This window comes from Genypterus blacodes, unplaced genomic scaffold, assembly GCF_046128005.1.
Source record: "Genypterus blacodes isolate CSIRO-AG114 ecotype Tasmania unplaced genomic scaffold, CSIRO-AGI_Gbla_v1 ptg000099l_1, whole genome shotgun sequence".
Taxonomy (NCBI): Eukaryota; Metazoa; Chordata; class Actinopteri; order Ophidiiformes; family Ophidiidae; genus Genypterus; species Genypterus blacodes.
The window spans coordinates 25,001-42,752 of record NW_027466903.1 but is presented as its reverse complement, the minus strand read 5'-3'; the positions used below and the strand labels follow the sequence as shown (position 1 = coordinate 42,752).

Sequence of the window (17,752 nt, the reverse complement as noted above, 5' to 3'; positions counted from 1 at the left end):
CGTGCTTAGCGCGTGATTGATCCGACCTTTCGCCGACCGTCGTTCTCGGGGAAAACATCAGGCTTAACCTTTTTTTTTTTCTCTTTGCGCTGTGTGTCTATATACGGTTTGGAGATTGGTTTGTGTGTGTCAGTTTGAGTGTTTTAGTGATATGTGTGCGTGTGTGTGTGTGTGTGTGTGTGTGGTAAATTGTTTGTCTTGCAACACTTTCCTCATGTGCCTTATAGGCTTTGATTCGCTGAGATGCAAATAATATTCTACTGATTGATGGATCAATCATGTCTGAAGGGGTGTGTGTGTGTGTGTGTTAGTGTGTGTCTGTGTCTGCAGAGGCTACGTACAGCTTGATGCGGGATAGAGATTGATGGAAGCTCGCCGTGAGGAGGATACTCAGTTATCTCCTTGTAATTAAAATCCACCTCATAAAGATTATTGACTCCCCCACCGCACAAACCAGCGTGCTCGCTCGCTTGGCAGGGTTTGCAAAGCGCTTCTTAAAAAATGAAAAATAGCATATTAAGCAGCACATATTTCCCATTTATGCGGAACATTTAGATGTGGTTAAGTTATCGTAATGTGCAATAAAACCTGGATGTGAAATTTGTAATCCACTTTGGAAAATTGCTTACTATATTGCTTTAACATCCCCTGAAAGAGCTTTTCAGATGTGTCTGCCAGGTTTATTGTACGCTATAATTTAAAAGTCCTCAATGCCGGCAGTAAATATAAATTTATTAGCGGCAGGTTTAAATAGGCAGGCTGAGGTAGCGTGAGTGACTGAATGCTTGAGTGTTTGCTGCCTGCGTGTATGTGTGTGTGTGTGTGTGTGTGTGTGTGTGTGTGTGTGTGTGTGTGTGTCTTTGATAAGTGGCAGCTGAGAGTGCAGTCCCTCAGCTCAGCTCACCATGAAGGAAGGTGTGTGTGTGTGTGTGTGTGTGTGTGTGTGTGTGTGTGTGTGTGTGTGTGTGTGTGTCACTACATCAAACCTCTGCTGTGAATTGTTTGTAACTGGGGGTCAGCGTTTCTCTTTGACTACGGAGGAAATTGGGCTTGTTTGAGTTTGGAGGAAGTGAATCTGCCGCACGCTGACTTGGATTCCACCGGTATGGAAATCAAACCGACAGATCCACACACTCATCCTGAATGTTTGGATCAATACAGCAAGGTGACGTGGTGGTGGTGTGTCTCTGTCTCCTTCTCTCCAGGAGGCGGGCAGCTGCTTCTATGGGGTCGCGTCCCCTGCGTGTCCCAGGGCTGTGATCGCTCCGGCCTGGAGAAGGTGTGGATCCCCCGACCCGCTCCACTGGCAGGCAGGAAGGTGTGTGAGAAAGAAGATGTGTGTGGTTTGTTTTGTCCTGTCTTTGCAGATATAAGCAGAGATAACAGCGACACACTTTCAGTTTCACTTCCCTGGCTTGTTGGATGACGCACGCTGTAGGTTCTGAGCATGTCAGTAAAGTCTGATTTGAGGATGCGAGAGGCAGCAGAGTCTAAACTGCTTCCCCTCCGTTCCCTCATTTGGCTCCCGGGCTTCGTCAAGTCTCAGTGGACGTTTTCGTTGCTAAAATTCATTGCAGGGAAAAATGCTTTCTTCTAATTACAGTTTGATTTGACTCCCGATGCCACACACGTTATCCCACTGTTCCGTGTGTTGCAGGTGTGTGATGTGGCCTGTGGTTCCTGGCACACGATGGCTCTCGCCGCCGCCGCCACACGTGAGTAACTTTGTCCCTCTCTGTGTGTCCACGTTGTCTCAGAGGCCAATGAGAGCAAAGGTTTCCTCTCTTCCCCTCCTCTCCCGCTCTTCATTCTCCTCCTTAAAGCTCCTCCTCATTCATTTTCGCCCTCATCAAGCCATAATTCACTTCAGAGGGAAACATCATTAATGCACAGTAGGACCCAGCAGCTTGATGCGTGCTAATTATATTGTGTGTTTTACACGCTGGATGACTTTTGCTTAGTCAGTGATGAGCTCAGTATCTGGTAATTGTTTTTTGGATGTGATGAGTTTATAAAATCCTGCGTGTGTGTGTATGTCTCCTTGTGTCTGTGTGTCGCTGCATGCGCGCTCATTTATGCGTGTGAACCTGTGAGTGAGTGTGAGTTTGGTGAGACTTTGCCTGTGTGAGCGTGCAGATGCAGATGCTGGCACGTATGTGTGCTTATCCACGTCTAGTGTTGCATGAGGCTGGGCGCGTCTGTGTGTACCGTGCAGTGTACAGCTTTGATAAGAAGATTATTCGCCAGCTCCCCTCATCACACGCCTCCACTAACTTCATAATGATCAGCTTTCTCAACGCCGTTCCAGCACAACTGGAGTGTGTGCGGACTTCCTGTCTCCGTCCGACTGTCCCGCGCTGACCCCTACACTCCGTGACTCGCTCGTGTTCTCCTCGACCATTTGATCCGTTTAGTGCTGTCCGTCATTCGCTGCTGTAGCTGGAAACGCTGCTCAGCCTTTGGCTAATCACACTGATTGGAGGTGTCCTTTGGCTCACCTGGGGGCTTCCAATCCTATTAGGCCAAACATCCTGAGCCGAGCACAAGCAGCAGCCACTCCTGTTTGATCACTGGTGCTTAGCGCCCACACTTGTCCTCTTATGTTGGTGTTAAGGCACAGAGGAGAGGAGAGGGAGGGTTAAAGTGTGAGCTCCTTAACTCTCTAGGGGGGCAGAGGGGAGCCGGTGCCCCGCCTCCCTCGCTGACACTCCTCTGCTCCTCCAGCTGGAGCTGCTCTTTAAACTTCTGATGTCAGCTTGAGAGGCGGAACGCCGCGAGTTAATGTCTCAGAAGGAGGGAAAAGATGGAGGGACGAGGAGACGGAGGAGATGAGAGGGAAGATGGAACGAGGTGTTTGCATACACGAGGGAGCAAACTTGTATTTTAGCTTTTAAATAGTTTCACACTGCGCGCTTGTTGGGTGAAAATTTATGTGAATTTCGCCTGAACTCCTCACTGCTCACACTCTTCCCTCTACACCTTCCTCTCTCTCTCTCCGTCTCTCTCTCTGCCCTTTCAGCTCGATACACCTGATCCCACCAAGCCTGTCACCTCTGCCTTCCCTCCCTCTCTCTCAACCACCGACTACCTCCACTCTATCCCTCCCTTGACTGCTATTCTTCATCGCACAGCCATCACCACGTCTCTCCTTCTTCCTCCCGTCCACCTCCTCCTCCTCTCTCTCGTTCCCTCGCTCTCTCCCCTGGGCCAAGAGCACCCAGGAAAGAGCCATGTGTTTCCAAAGTGGACTGGATGGGAAATCGAAGGAGGGCTTCTGTGTTTATCAAGCCACAGCTCCGTCACCCTGCTCCCACTCCCGTCTGGAGGCCCTGGCAAATTGGTGACAGCAGCAACAACCCTGGAGCACACATGCCCCTTCACACACATACACACACACACACACACACACACACACACACACACACACATACACACGCACAGCATAGCACCCCGGCCTGTTTAGTTTTATTGCTAGTGTCAGGTGAGGAGGTGGAGGTAGGAGTGCTGTCTAATGTTCACCTCGCACACACACATACACACATTTCCACCTGTGCCGACACCTTGGCTAACAAGACCTGTGAACCGCAGTGACAGAACTCAGAGACTTGTCACAGTCGCAGTCATTTAATGCCAAGACCCGGGTCGGGCTGGAACCACACAGGGATTCTATATGCACACTGATGAAGAATACACTCTGCTGCTCCCGTCGCTCCAAAGTAAGAAATTCCCACTCGCTCGGTTAAATTGTGTATTTGTTTGTTAGGATTCGTGTTTTTACCCTCAGTTTGCATCTCATTGCATTGATCTCCCCTCATTGTCCACCTTGTACAGTCCTGTGTCTCTTCAGGCGTCTTTATCTGGACACAAAGCTTGCGACGGCCTTGAGTGATTGGACCACCACCCCCTTTTTTTGTTAGACGCTTACAGGACGCCGTGTTAATACCAGTTCGCTCTCCTGTCTTCCTTCTGATTGTATCAGCGCAAGAGAAAAGAGAGTTGACTCGGGGTTAGGACGCTACCACGACCTCGCTACCTTGGAAATGAACTGCGCAAACAAACGCTCGGCCATTGTGACTAAGCGCCTACAATGATGCCATTTAAAAGGGTATCGATCCTCTCCCAGTGCAGGGTCAATCATTGGATCAATGGTGTGTGGCTTTGGCTCGCTGTATGAATGAAAGCACAGGATGGACAGACGGTGGATGGATGAGTGAATGGAGGGATGGATGGAGGGATGGATGGATGGATGGACGGACGGATCAATTCCTGGAAGGATTTGTTCACTGATTCATGGAGTAACAGCTAAAACAGAGTGTGTGTGTGTGTGTGTGTGTGAGAGAGAGAGAGAGAGAGAGAGAGAGAGAGCGGAAGTGTTGGGCTCATTCATGCATGATCTGGGTTAAGAACAAAACCAGTTCAAGCCAAAACTGACATTCCCCTAAGGAATGAAATGTAAAGATGTATTGTGTTATAGTAGAATAAGGACGGAAAGCGTATAAATATATGGATTAAAAAAGAGACTTTGTCATTAGCATGTTAGGGGGGATTCTTGTGATGTGTTGATTGACCTAGTTACCCGACTCCTGGCATCACAACAGAAATTTAACGCAATGCAACACAAGGGAGAGGTATGGATTCCTTTATTAGTCTCACAAGTGAGACACACACATGCATACATACATGCATATATACACACACTAAGCAGAGATCACTGTGGGGCTCACAGAGGTCGTGCCTGGTGATGAGGTGAAGCCGAGAGAGAGACGATTTAAAATTCCGTCAGCTGTGTCAATTGTGTCTTCTGCATATTTCTATGGAAATGTGTAAATAGATCCTTTGTAAATAGCTTCTGTTTTGCCAATCACCCCGCTCGCTCTCTGCTCGGCAGCATTAAAAATTGATCCCCAGCCTCGCCAGGGTGAAACGCTAACATCGATGCCAAATGACTGATTAAAAAGAAAAACCTTTAATCTTTGCTTAAAAGTGTCTGCTGCCTTGGCGTGCCTCCCCCCACCTCCCCCCCTCCCCCAGCACCACCACCCCGAGCTCTTCCATCTTCCAAGGCTGTGAAGGGGGAAAGGGGGAGGAGGTGGCCGCTGTGGGGGAAACGGGGTCACGCTTCATGTAGACTTGGGGGCTGTGCGGCGCTGCAGCTCCAAAGGTGAGGGATTTGACTAAGAGCACATCTAGGAATCGACAAGCGGTGCTCTCGTCTAATTTTAACCCTTAAGCCAAAGGTTAAATGCCCCCACACCACATGAGAGGAGGGGGGGGAAATAACTGGACGGCCCTGTTAATGGCTTGAACCAAATATTCTTATATAGTTCATACGTTCTTATGGAGTTTCATGAAGGTTAACAAAATGGCGAGGTCACATAGACGGTGCAGGACGGAATGGCTTGCTGTGTTTCCAGTTTACGCAGCAACACACTGCGATTAATGCAGAAATGCGACTAATCGATGTACATGGCAGAAATTAATGGAATTCTCCAAGTATGCTGCACGTATATACGGATGATGACATACTCTTATGTGACATTTACATGCCTGAATAAATCAATAATCGCATAATCTAAGTCTGTGACTCGGAGTAACTTCAGTGTCAATCGCATTAAGGTGCATACATAGGACGCTTGCACAAATTGATTTATTGCCTTAACCGCTGTATATCCAAAGGTTAATTAACGCGCGTATAAACGCACTGAGTGACGGAAAGTGATACGCTTTCTCTTCGATTGCTGCTAAAAGTGCGGCGGGGCGGTGAGAAAGCAGGAGGACGTGGAGTAAAACAAACAGCAGAGGGAACAGAAAAGGGAACCAAAGTGTTGATTGGAGGATTGTTTGCATTTTGGTGTTTCAGGGACCCCAACATGTGCTCTCCCAGAAACCGGAGCTCGCTTCAGAGGGTTCCACCACGATCCCCCATCGACGGAGTGCGCAGGGAAAGAAAACACAGCGCAAGTAAGACACACATACCGGCACTTCCTCGCTCTGTAGCCCCTCTATCGACTCACTCACTGCTCAGTGTGTAACTCTGGCTCACTAACCTCAAACAGCTCCAGAACTCTTCATGTGGATCACTTGTATTGATATCTTCCTCTCCCACACACACACCTCCTTCCTTGCCCGCCTTGTTGACATCCTCATTTCCCAACACACACACTCACACACACACATCCTGAGTACCATCCTCTCAAATCCACATTCAATACAACAACAAATCGGTAATGAATATGAAACACAATATGTACGCACTGGAGTCGGGAAATCTGAGGTGATGAGTGTAAATTATTCAACTGTACCTCTCAGGGTATCTGTGAGGACACACACACTCACTCACACACACACATACTCCCATCCCTCTGTCATTCAGGTGTTTACTGTCATTCATACTCAGGGTTTTGTATAATCCTCTCACCACACCTGAGTGCTCCCCACTCTGACATGTCACTGGATTTACTCCCCTCTCTCTCTCTCCTCTCCTCTCCTCTCCTCTCCTCTCCTCTCCTCTCCTCTCCTCTCCTCCGGCATGCAGCCCTTTTCCATTTTGCATCACAGCCATTCTTTTTGCACGAGTTGTCATTCCCTATGTAAATAACCACAGATAAAAAGAACATTTTAAGATTTACGCACGCCGCTCGGCGCGCATGTTTTTGCTCGTTACCCCCCTCCCCCCCTCCTCATCAAGCCAGTTTTGTTTGCAGAAGTGTCTTCGCCTGTAGCCATAAATTAGGGGTTGTGATTTGACTCATTGAGACAAAAGAGGGAGACAACAAAACATGAATAAAACAAACGACGAGGAGAAGGTGAGGGAGGGAGAGAGGGAGGAATGGAGGGAGGAAGGGAGGGAGGAAAGGAGAGGAGGTGTGGATTGAAGGCAGAAATGGGCCAGTGTGTATTTCTGCTCCACTCGCTACTCGCTAGGGGAAGGCTTCATTAAGAAGTCTGTTTCCAGAGCATGGTGGAATCTGGGTGTGTGTGTGTACATGTGAGGTGTGCATGCATGAGAGTGTGTGTGTGTGTGTGTGTGTGTGTGTGTGTGTGTGTGTGTGCAGGCGTATATGTGCGTGTTTGTACTTTCATACTTTAAGGTGTGAGATCATCTGTCAGTGTATGCACATACACGCCATGTCCTATATGTGTGCACGGCCATATAAATATTTGCGTGTGTGTGTGTGTGTGTGTGTGTGTTCAGAGAGAGTGAGAGCTCTTAAATTATTTACACTCAGAACTCTCTAATTGGTATCAAGTTTTTAAATGGGGTCAAATGTTGCAGCAAAGTTCCATGCAGCTTCTCTGACGCTGTAAGTTTGCATCTTTCCATGGAGCCCTGCAGTCATGTAAACAGCTCAATGTACACAATCTGCACAAGTCTGTCACATGCTGTACATACACACAATGTCGAACATATCCACACATACACATACAAACAGACAAAACACTATTTATTGTAACATCATAAAGCAAGTCGGGGTTGTACTGACTTACAGCCGCTCAAGGGCACCGAAGATGAACCTGAATCTATAGAACCTATAGAAACTATAGAAACGGTCTATGAGAAAGATGCTGAAGGTCTGCAGGTTCAAATCTAAAAACATTAATTGAACAACTTAAAGAAATATAACTTGTACAGCGGGAAAAGCGTGATTAAATCTGCCAGAGCCACATCAGTACCTTTAAAAGAATTTATGAGGAAGAATCAAATTAAAAGAATTAAGACTGAGGAGAAGAGATTGTATACTACCATTAAGAAGATGAAGAAGAAGAAGAAGAAGAAGAAGAAGAAGAAGAAGAAGAAGAAGTCTGTCTTTACAAGCTTCACAGAATTTGAATAGTTTACCGAGTAATGTAAGAAATCTTCCAACCAAAAGACACACACACACACACACACACTGCTCATAACCCTTCAGTATGAAAGCAGTTTTGAAGTTCTTACCAAATGGGAGGTGGCCTGGTAATTCTGTTTTTGGAGTTGTTACCATGACGCAGTATTTTTGACTGAACATGTTTTCACTAAAGTTTTCAGTTCAACATTTACATTATTTTGCTATCAAGTGGCCTATTTTTCAGATTTATTTTCCCTCTGTTTATGAAATTCTAATCCAGGCTGAGGTTCATTACAGGTTATTATAGCAGAGTAAATGTGTTCTGTTATACATTAAAAATGTCCTTTTACTCACCATTAGTAAACCAGAGACTTCCTATAATTTCTGTTGCATTTTCCATCAAAGAAGAACTTTAAAAAAAGAACAGATGAATAATCATGTTAAATTATGTCATACTCTGGTTGTTCTGTTATATTAGAGGCAAATTCATAATATTGTAATGTAGTCACACTGTTTTCCACTAACATGAATATTTAACATTCTTTCAGCTTCACAATGTTTTCAAATATTACTATGGTAGTATTTGTGACTTAATGCACTTTGTCCCCCTTAACAATCCTAAAAAGCTGCTTCAAGGTATCAGGAGAGCAGCAAGATCTGTGGAACAGGGGGGCGATGAAGAGGGACAGAGAGCCGAGGAAGAAGATGGCGGTGAACAAGGAGCTGTGGAGAGTACTCTGGCAACGGCGGACAGGACAGGAAATGGACAATCATCAATTAAATCCCAGCAGCGGGACGAGACAGAGGGCGGCGGGAGAAGGGAGGGGTGGGGGCTGAGGAAGGCAGCATGCAGAGCAGGAGGAAGAGGAGACGCGGAGGTGGTCTTCACCACTGTTCATGTCTTACCCAGGTCAGATGGAGATAGATGGAGGCCGACCTCCAGCATGTTGCCCCGGTTACAACAACCTCACGGCAGGTTTCTCACCCAGGTGTGTGTCTGCACTGTCCCCCTCTGTTTACTGTATATTTCCTGTTTACAATCTACATAATCAATACTTCTTCTTCATGTCTTATATTCACTTCAGGAGAAATCCTCACATTTGACCACGTTGCTCCACAAACCTCTGAGCAGAGTTCTCCAGAGTCCCTCACCCTCACTCATACCCAAACCTCGACCTCCACCGAGATCTGCAGGTCCTAAGGCCCACACCGGTAAGCCCACTCCTTCCCTCCGGAGCCCCGGCCCGACTGATGACGCGCGGGCGGGGACATCGAGTTCGGATGTCCCCCCCTGTCCCCGTCCCCGTCCCCCCCTCCCTCAGGAACCACAACTCCAAAGCTCTCTTCTTCTCTCGCAAACTGTTTCCACTTGTGAACCTTTGAGGCACCGTTGCGCTCGCAGGGGAGTGGCGCCTTCGTCGGACCACTTCTCGGAAGAATGTGTCCATCTCCGCCTGTAAATACGCCTCAATCTACCGCCGTTCCTGTAGAAAACATGACGACCAACACGATGTTCTGTGATATACCACAACTCATCCAGCTTCACCTTAGACACGCCACTGATGGCCTCCTGCACTTTGTCTTTGATATTCTCCTTTCACACACTATCTCGCTCGACACAAGAACAACACCCGTGACCTTCGACCTGATTTTAATGCGTTTGGCAACTTAGTGAAGTTCTAATGCCAATGTTGAGTAAAGCTATAATGTGTCTCCCTCCTCTCTGATGTTAGGCCTCTTGTACGACATTTCACAGTGGAGTGTGTTCCGCGCTGCCCTTCGCCGCTGCGTGAGTCACATGTGCGTGCCACCACACCGCCTCTTTGGAGTGTGAGAAATTGATTTGATGCAGAGATGATTCTATATGATGAGGTTCCTCCGCCATCGCTACAGGAAACCGCTTTTTGCTGGAGTTTTGCTCCGTGTCTCCACTTCCTTCATTAAGCCTTGTGTTGTATGCAAACTGTCCCTTTGCCACAGCGCCCGACCACAACCACGCGGTAATTCCTTTTGTCAGGATTTCATTATGTGTGGCACATGTTGCATTATGTTCTTTGCGGTGTTTGTTCCCAAAATCTTCTGTTAGGAAAAAGGGGCCTTTTGTCAAACGAGTTGGCGCAGTGAAACACGCCTGCGGGTGCTGGGTTTGAGTCTGACACCTAACCCTGCAAAGTCCGGGAAATGCAGTGATCTTACTGTAAAATGTTGCAAACTGTTAACAACTGTAATATGAGAAATAACACAATCATACCAATTAACATGAAAATAGTGTCATGCATATTTCGTTGCAGTGTTGTAGCACTGATTTTAAAGTTTCAAATCTAACAAAGTCTTAACTTGACTTAACTGTGAGTTGATTAGTGTATGGTGTATTTTGCCTTCATCAGAATATTGTCGTGTTTTCAGTGGTTTATGTACAATCAAATTCATTTATTATCCAAGTTATCCATATTTTAAATAGTTAAAAAAGGAAACTCTGTACTCTTTTGTTCTCCCACACTTATTTCATTTATGAAGCACCGACGCTCTTCGTTGCATAGCGACCTGCAGTAATGAAAGCATTGAGACGTCTGTCCGTCCTCCCATCCTCCCGTTCTCCTGTCCTCTTGTCCTGTCATCCATTCTGCCCCCCGCGGTTTGTTTTGGTGTGTGTGAGTAAGTGTTGGTTGTGTGTATCACGTCCGTGCCCTGCGAGACTCCTGGCGATCGATTCAAGGTGAGACCTGTCGATTAAACACCCTGAGCCCTGCTCTCTACCTAACCCCGGGGTGATTCAATCCCACCCCTTACACACACACGCACACACACACACACACACGCACACACACACTCACACACACACACACACACACACACACATACACATACACATACACATACACATGCACACACACACACACGCTCACATACGCACGCACCTCACCTGTCATCCATCAATAGCTCCATCAGGGCCCCTATTGATCCTCCTCCTTCCACCCTGTTGGCCCCCGTGCAGCACCACACTGGGGCCCGGAGCTCGGCCTGTGCAGGTTTAATTTCTGACAGATTTACAATAAAGCTGAAGTTATTATTTAACTCTTCCGGCTGCGGCTTGCGCTTTGATTTAGCACCGCGGGGAGGGGATGAGTTACAGCTGACACGGAGAATCTGCCGGGGCTGGAATGGTAGGCACCCGGTTCATAACTCAGCCGCCGAATGTGTAGTTAGTCAATCACTTGATCTGTAATCACAAATGCTGCCAGAAATTACATGAGTGATGAGCTGTAATAAAAGCACTTACTTTTCCTGCTCTGTCTCTTAAGTGTTATTGGCAGACCCCTCTCTCCCAGGAGGCCGTGGCTGTGAAACAAAATCCCGATATAAACTGCCTCATTGGTCCCTGCCTCACGCTCTCTGTGCTCAACTGGATGTGTGAGTGTGTGCGTGCGTGTGTGTGTTAATGCAAAATGTTCCAACCACAGCCTAATACAAAGCTCTTTTTGACAGTGTTTCCTCCGTTCTTGGATTGCCTCGCTTCAGGACAAATGATCCTCACTCCAGTAAAGACAGAGTCGTCCTCCTCGTCTTCATTATTTATAATCTCTACCGTCTGCAGTGGAACGGGGGAATGCATTTCACACATACCGCCTGCTCTTTTAAACACATCTGACCATATTAATTGGGCGGAAAAAGTACGAAGATTTGTTGAAACGGGCAGTGTTTTCACCCGAGTCTCACTTGACATCTCACATGATAAGTGATGGTACAGCGCTGATTTGACCTCACGCACAGGTGATCAAACATGTCACAAACCAACATGCCGACCTTTCCTCCACTGCTCTGGGCTCACAGCTCCGCCAGCCTTTGGCGAGGGGGTCACGCATGACAGTTTTATTGATACGGACCTCTGTAATAATTACACAGCGTCTTGCATGCACTATTGATCAGGCCTATTGATAAAATCATATTTTACTGTAAAGGTCTGTTGATTTGATGCATTACGGCATAAATCTCTCTCCACAAGCAGCCGGGTTGGAACTCCCCACCGCTGGAGTGATGGATGCCCCCACAGATAAACACACACGCACACAACTATTATTCTATTGTTCGGCGGGGCAGCAACAGACGCAGGTTAAAGACCGGCGGAGATGTAATGATATCCACATCTTAAGTCCATCCATACAGACAGTGATCACACAGGGGCGACAAGTGGAATCTCCCGCCCGGCCCCCCGCTCCCGCGACGTGATATATAAGCGCGGGTGTTTATGGAGTCACTGCTCCATCTTATCATGATTTGTATTGTCAGCGGGGGCTGAATCTGCATGGTGGTAATAGATTCTGATGTACTTCAAATGCCCCATGGTGAATGGGAATAGAGATGAATGTGACAGATCGTACAGAACTTATCCTGTATATAAACGGCCTGTAGAACTGTGGCTCTGGCAGGGAGGGGGAGGATGGATGGCGCGGTGATGTGTGTGTGTGTGTGTGTGTGTGTGTGTAGTCATTGCTGGTTGGTAAGACGTGTGAGTCTGACCCGCCAAGTTGACCTCCAAAGATCACGTAATGAAGCTGATGTGGTTTTCCTGAGGAGAGACGGTCTCAGGCTCTTACTTGTTGTTTCTTCTTATTTTTGCTGCCAGCACCCTGAAAGTTGCATTCAAGCATCACCGCCAACTAAGACAGATCGTGTCAGCTAATAAACACTAAAGCGACACGCAGTGCTGCCCTTTGATCTTACCATGGAAAAACATATTGGTAATAAAGGAAAAGATCATATTATTCCTGTTGGTCAAGAGGAAAACGTCTTTATGGTTCAGGTTTGAAAGCAGCTCAGTAGACCGTGTTTCCTCCCTGGCCGCCTGTTCAAAAGCCTGTTTTCTTTTTTGGACTTTTCTCCGGCTGGATTCTGAGCCACTTGGGAGCACTTAGAGAAAGGTTGCGTTGCACAAGTGATGGACTGGTTTTTACATTTAAGCAGCCAAGGAGACATTAGGAACATGTTCACGTTGAAGAGGCCTGCAGAACTCTGAACGTCTGGATTCAGGAGAACAAACGTTCTGGCTTTTTGGCTCTGGAATAGGGAGCTTCTATAGAATACATAGGATGCAGGGGGAAGAAAAGGATCTTAGATTATCAGTTATTTATTTTGAAATGTTGTTCTAGCATGAACAGTTTCAGGCATCCGACGACGTTACATTGTGCAATTATGACTGATGATTGTGAGTATCCTTACAATCAACTGAACACGTAACCTCGACAAAGTGCGACTGATAGATCACAGAATATAAACCAGGCACAAAACTAAAAGAATACAATTTGGCTTTGGACATATTCGGGACTTTAGTACCACGACTGCTTGAAATGCAAATATGTAAGCCTGTGAAACGGCAACAATGCAGCCAGTGTGTTTCCCAGAGCTGCAGGCAAACGGCAGAGCCAGACAAAGGCGTTTTCTAATCTGAGCAGGAAGCGCACAGTGGCGATTCACTGTGACACTGTGATTGATATGAGTGAGCAGTGTATTTACCCAGTCTGACGGGATGGGAGAAAGAGAGTGTTTTCTTCCCATCCCAGCGCTTATCTCCCTCCATAAATCACTGCCAATGGGATGCATAAATGTGGACGAGCTAACGTCGCGCCGCTCTGACTCGGGCAATTCCACTTTGACCTTTACGTTTGGCATTGGTCACCGATGCTAAATGGATGCCGAGACCTTCCCTGACCTTGGGCTATTCATATTTAATAGGCACGAAGCCGGACGGTTCCTTCAAACAACATATATGTACACACACACACACACACACACACACACTTATACCACGTAAACACAGTGTCTACGATGAGGCTGCACAGCATCTAATACCTTATTTCAGATTCTGATCATGAGGTGCTCTGTGGTGCTCTATGTTGCTCTATGACCCCCCCCCCCCCCCCTAACCTATGACTTCAGCCGGTGCTTTAAAGGTTGTGCACTTTGCCCTCCCTCCATTTGACCTGTCTGAAGTATACCTTTATAATTGCTCTGTGTCGCTATCAAATGCACATATGAGAGGGTGCAGGGTGGACGGGGAGGGGGCAAGTCTGTCCTCTAACCTTTTGGCCTCTCGTTCATCCATTCTGCTTCAAGCGATCCCCCCCACAATCCCATACTGTATTAGTCTGCATGTCGGCGTTATTGATGATGCTCTGGAAATATTTTATTGGTCAGTCGTGACCTTTGACTGGGGCAATGCAAACACTAACCCCCCCTAAAGCCTCCTATCGACGTGGATATATATATGATCAGATGGTTAATAGAAGTATAGATTTAGGACGGCGGAGGACAGAGTCATTTGGATTTCAACACTGTTGGGGTCAGCATGGCTTTTTTTTCCACAGTAGGATCAATATGCAAAACACATAATGGAGACCACAAACAGAAACAATATAAAGAGCAACCACTCCACTTAGACGGGGTTTGTTCTTAAAAAACATAAAAACATGCACTTTAATCTGATCCCTTAATTCCCCGTCCTCCCGTCTCCTCCCTTTATTGTAGCGTAAATCTCTTCATCAGAAGAACCGTAGAGGATGATGAGGAAGATGAGACCAAACACAGCTGGACAATTTATGCCGACTAACCTGAAGACACTTAAAAACGTAAGGGCCTCTGTGGGGATATATACAGTATGTAGTGAGGAGAGCCAGCACTTCAACAGGGCCCAAAGAGGGGGGGGGGGGGGGGGCAAGGGGAGGAAATGATAGAAACAGAGGAAAAAACACACAATCATGGTGAGATTAGCTAATCCTCCGTCTACAGGTGCGGTTTACCCAGGAGAGGGAAGCTTAGCAGGGGGAGACACCAGGTGACCGCTCTCCGTCCCACCGTCCATCTGTCCCCATAAGCACAAACCTCAGCACCGTGACTTTGTAAACATGGTTCAATTGATTGCAGGGGGAGGCGATGAGCTTTGCCTCCTGCGATCTCTCTCTGTGTCGTCATCACAGCTTGGACGAGCCTTTAATTTGCTCTCGTCAGGCCCTCGGTGTCATCATTCGGATCATTGTTAAGGTTTCTTTCAATAGACGTGACAATAGCGGACAAGATGTGCTGTGAATTAAATCTTTAAAATGCAATAATCCCTCTTAAATTCGCCAACGTTTAATGCAGCATTTTTTTTATTAGCGCTGTCAAGAGTCAACCGTTTGCAAACCGGGTGAGTTTCAACACTGTGTGATATCCGAGACCCCAAAAAATCCCTGCAGGGCAGCCACAGCAAATCAACAATGGATTAATGGACGTGGTTCTGCTCGTAAATCTCTGCGGGATTGGAAAGCGTTGGAGGACAGTGGAGCCTGTAGTGCTCCGTGCTTAATGTTACAGGCAGTTTGGGTTTCCACCATCGTTCAAAGCAGTGACAGGGCAGCAGAGACGTGGCGGCATCTTATGTCTGTGTTAAATCAGCCCGTGGCGGATTGTCGGTCTGTCGCGCTAAAAGCTATACCGCCGCTGATTCATCGGGACTGATTTGTTTAGAAATGACTCCCCGTGCTGTGTTTTACCACCAGATCCCCACATACAGTAGAAGCCCTCCTGCACCTGCACAAAAGAAGGAAAGATAAGACGATATGTCGATGATTCACCAGTGTCAGTACAACCCTTCAACCTCAGCCCGGCGCTGTAAGGCCGCACCATACATCACAGCGGTTACAAGCGCTCTGGCCATTCCTGCAGGTGTGTAGGGGGAATATGGCAGTAACGGCTTCCATTACTGGAGAGAATGGCCCCCCGACTCCCACGCCCCCCTCCAGACAGCGCCGTCACTGCCCATCCATTGTGCGGGCCTGAGAGGGAGCTGTAAGCGCGGCAGACTTATGGCTGTGTTAGGGCGACTGGACGGTCTCAGCGCGGGATCACCAGGGATGGACGGCTACCCGGATAGAGTGATAGAGATGGAGGCTGACGATGAATTGAATGCCGCCGCTGCCTCCGCCCCCCTGTGAGTGCGAGCCGGGAGGAGGAGGAGGGGTGGAGAGAGGCAGGCGGAGAGGGTTATTTGGTGCTATTTTCACAAGAAACGGGTTGATTTGTCTTAGGCCATTACCGTCTATTACAGCTGCGAGTCTCGGGGAAAAGGTGGGAAGCGGCAGACGCTGGCATTCTGCCTAAAGAGAAATCAATGAAACAAATTAATCCTTCGCAGGCTGCGGTGACACGGTAATCCATCATTCAGGGGGTGCTTTTACACACCAAATCAGGAAGCGAGGCGGGGGAAGGTGGAGGGGTTGGAGGAGGTTGAGTGGGCGGGGGGGAAGCAGGGACCAACGGGGGCAGACATCCGCGGTTTGGTGACGTGGGGGTAACGGTGGTGGCTTTGAGCCTTTCCTTTACATCCTGTCGCCGCCCGTGGACATATAGAGAGGGAGGGGAGGGAGGGGAGAGAGGGAGAGAGCGAGGGGAGGGAGGGGCCTAAACACAATCCGTTCAACTGCATCGTGGACACACACTACCTGCTGTAACCCCACCAAGCTGATGGCTGATGGTGAGAGAGAGAAGGGCACTTTATCATTTATTTACACTAGACAAACAGGCAGCAAACTGATATTAATGCAGGGACATAGCCGAGACGAGACAGAGAGAATGGGGAGGAGGGAGGGAGACAGAGGACAGGGACATACTGGAGGGATTGAGCCCTGCAGTCCTGATCTATATGAAACCAAAGATTCCCTTTTTCTTCACCGTCCTATAACGGCTTTGCCAGACCTCGTGGGATTGTGGGATTCCGTCATTTCTGCGCCTTCGTTGTAGCGATGTCATCACAGAGCGCCCATAGTGTCTCCGTCTGCAGAGGAACAGGGGCCGCACGACCCCCTTATAAGCTATGGGAGGTGCGAAACAGCACCAAAACAAAACCCACCATTTTTACCATTGACAAAATAAGCAGGAACTAGAGCTGCTTACGCCTGCACCCACATTTACCATGGCGATACGTGCGGACCAATCAGAACTCAGATCTGTCCCCACATGATCCAGCATGTGATGTCTGACCCCTGTGAGAGAAGTGCAGAGCAGCCCCAAAACCCCTCAAACCAGTCACAACACAGCCAAACATCAAAAGACATCACAGCACACGTGGGACCAGAAGAAGAAAACACACACGCGTTTATCGATTGATGTGTTTTTATTCAGATCTTCGCCGTGTTGCATCGCCTCTTACTCATATTACATCATTATATATTAGCAATTTCAAGATCATGGAAGCACTAAGCATTACGATCTCCTGCCTGCTTTGTCGCTCGTCCGGGCTCCTCTGTGGCTGCTGCTCTGCTGACGCTCATCGACGGCGACTGTGCGTGTGTGTGTTTTTACAGCTCCAGCCTGTGATGAAGGGCGGCGACGCTTAGGGAAGCCGAGGTCATTCCATGTATGAAGCTAATACGCCGCCATTATTTGCCGCGTCACTGTAATGGGAGGGGGGAGGGGCCATTTACCTTTAACCAGCTTCCATGGAAGGAATACAGACTCCCCCCTGCCTAAACACACAGGTGGAAGCATTCTGTGAAACGTTAGGAAAATCATGGGAGAAGGAGGAGGGGAATTGAGTGAACGTGCTGGGAGGAGAGAGAGAGAGAGAGAGAGAGAGAAGGGGAGGGAGGGAGAGATTGAGATTGTGCAGGGTGGGGCAGCAAAGAGGAAGTATGAGGAGAGAGAGAGTGGTCAGAGAGCGAGGAGGAGGAGGAGGGAGGGAGGGAGGGAGGGAGGGAGGAAGGGAGGGAGGGCAGGGGAAGGAGTGAAAGGATGGAAAAATGTGGGGATATTGCAGCAGAGCGGATGGTGTGAGGGAGGCAGAGTGAGAAATATTGCCGGAAATGCTGGAGCCAGCAGCGTGTGTAAAAAACCACACTGCTACATTTCTCATCCTTGACATCACTGACAAGCACACACACACACACACACACACA

General features: G+C 48.0%; 1 long non-coding RNA gene across 1 annotated transcript; it reads left to right on the top strand.

The window, feature by feature from the left end:
• The first annotated feature begins 1,247 nt into the window (after positions 1-1,247).
• On the top strand, positions 1,248-5,950 carry LOC143008133 (uncharacterized). Its single transcript, XR_012964553.1, has 3 exons — positions 1,248-1,318; positions 1,658-1,715; positions 5,861-5,950. It is a non-coding gene; the product is annotated as an uncharacterized LOC143008133 (long non-coding RNA).
• The last annotated feature ends 11,802 nt before the right edge of the window (positions 5,951-17,752 follow it).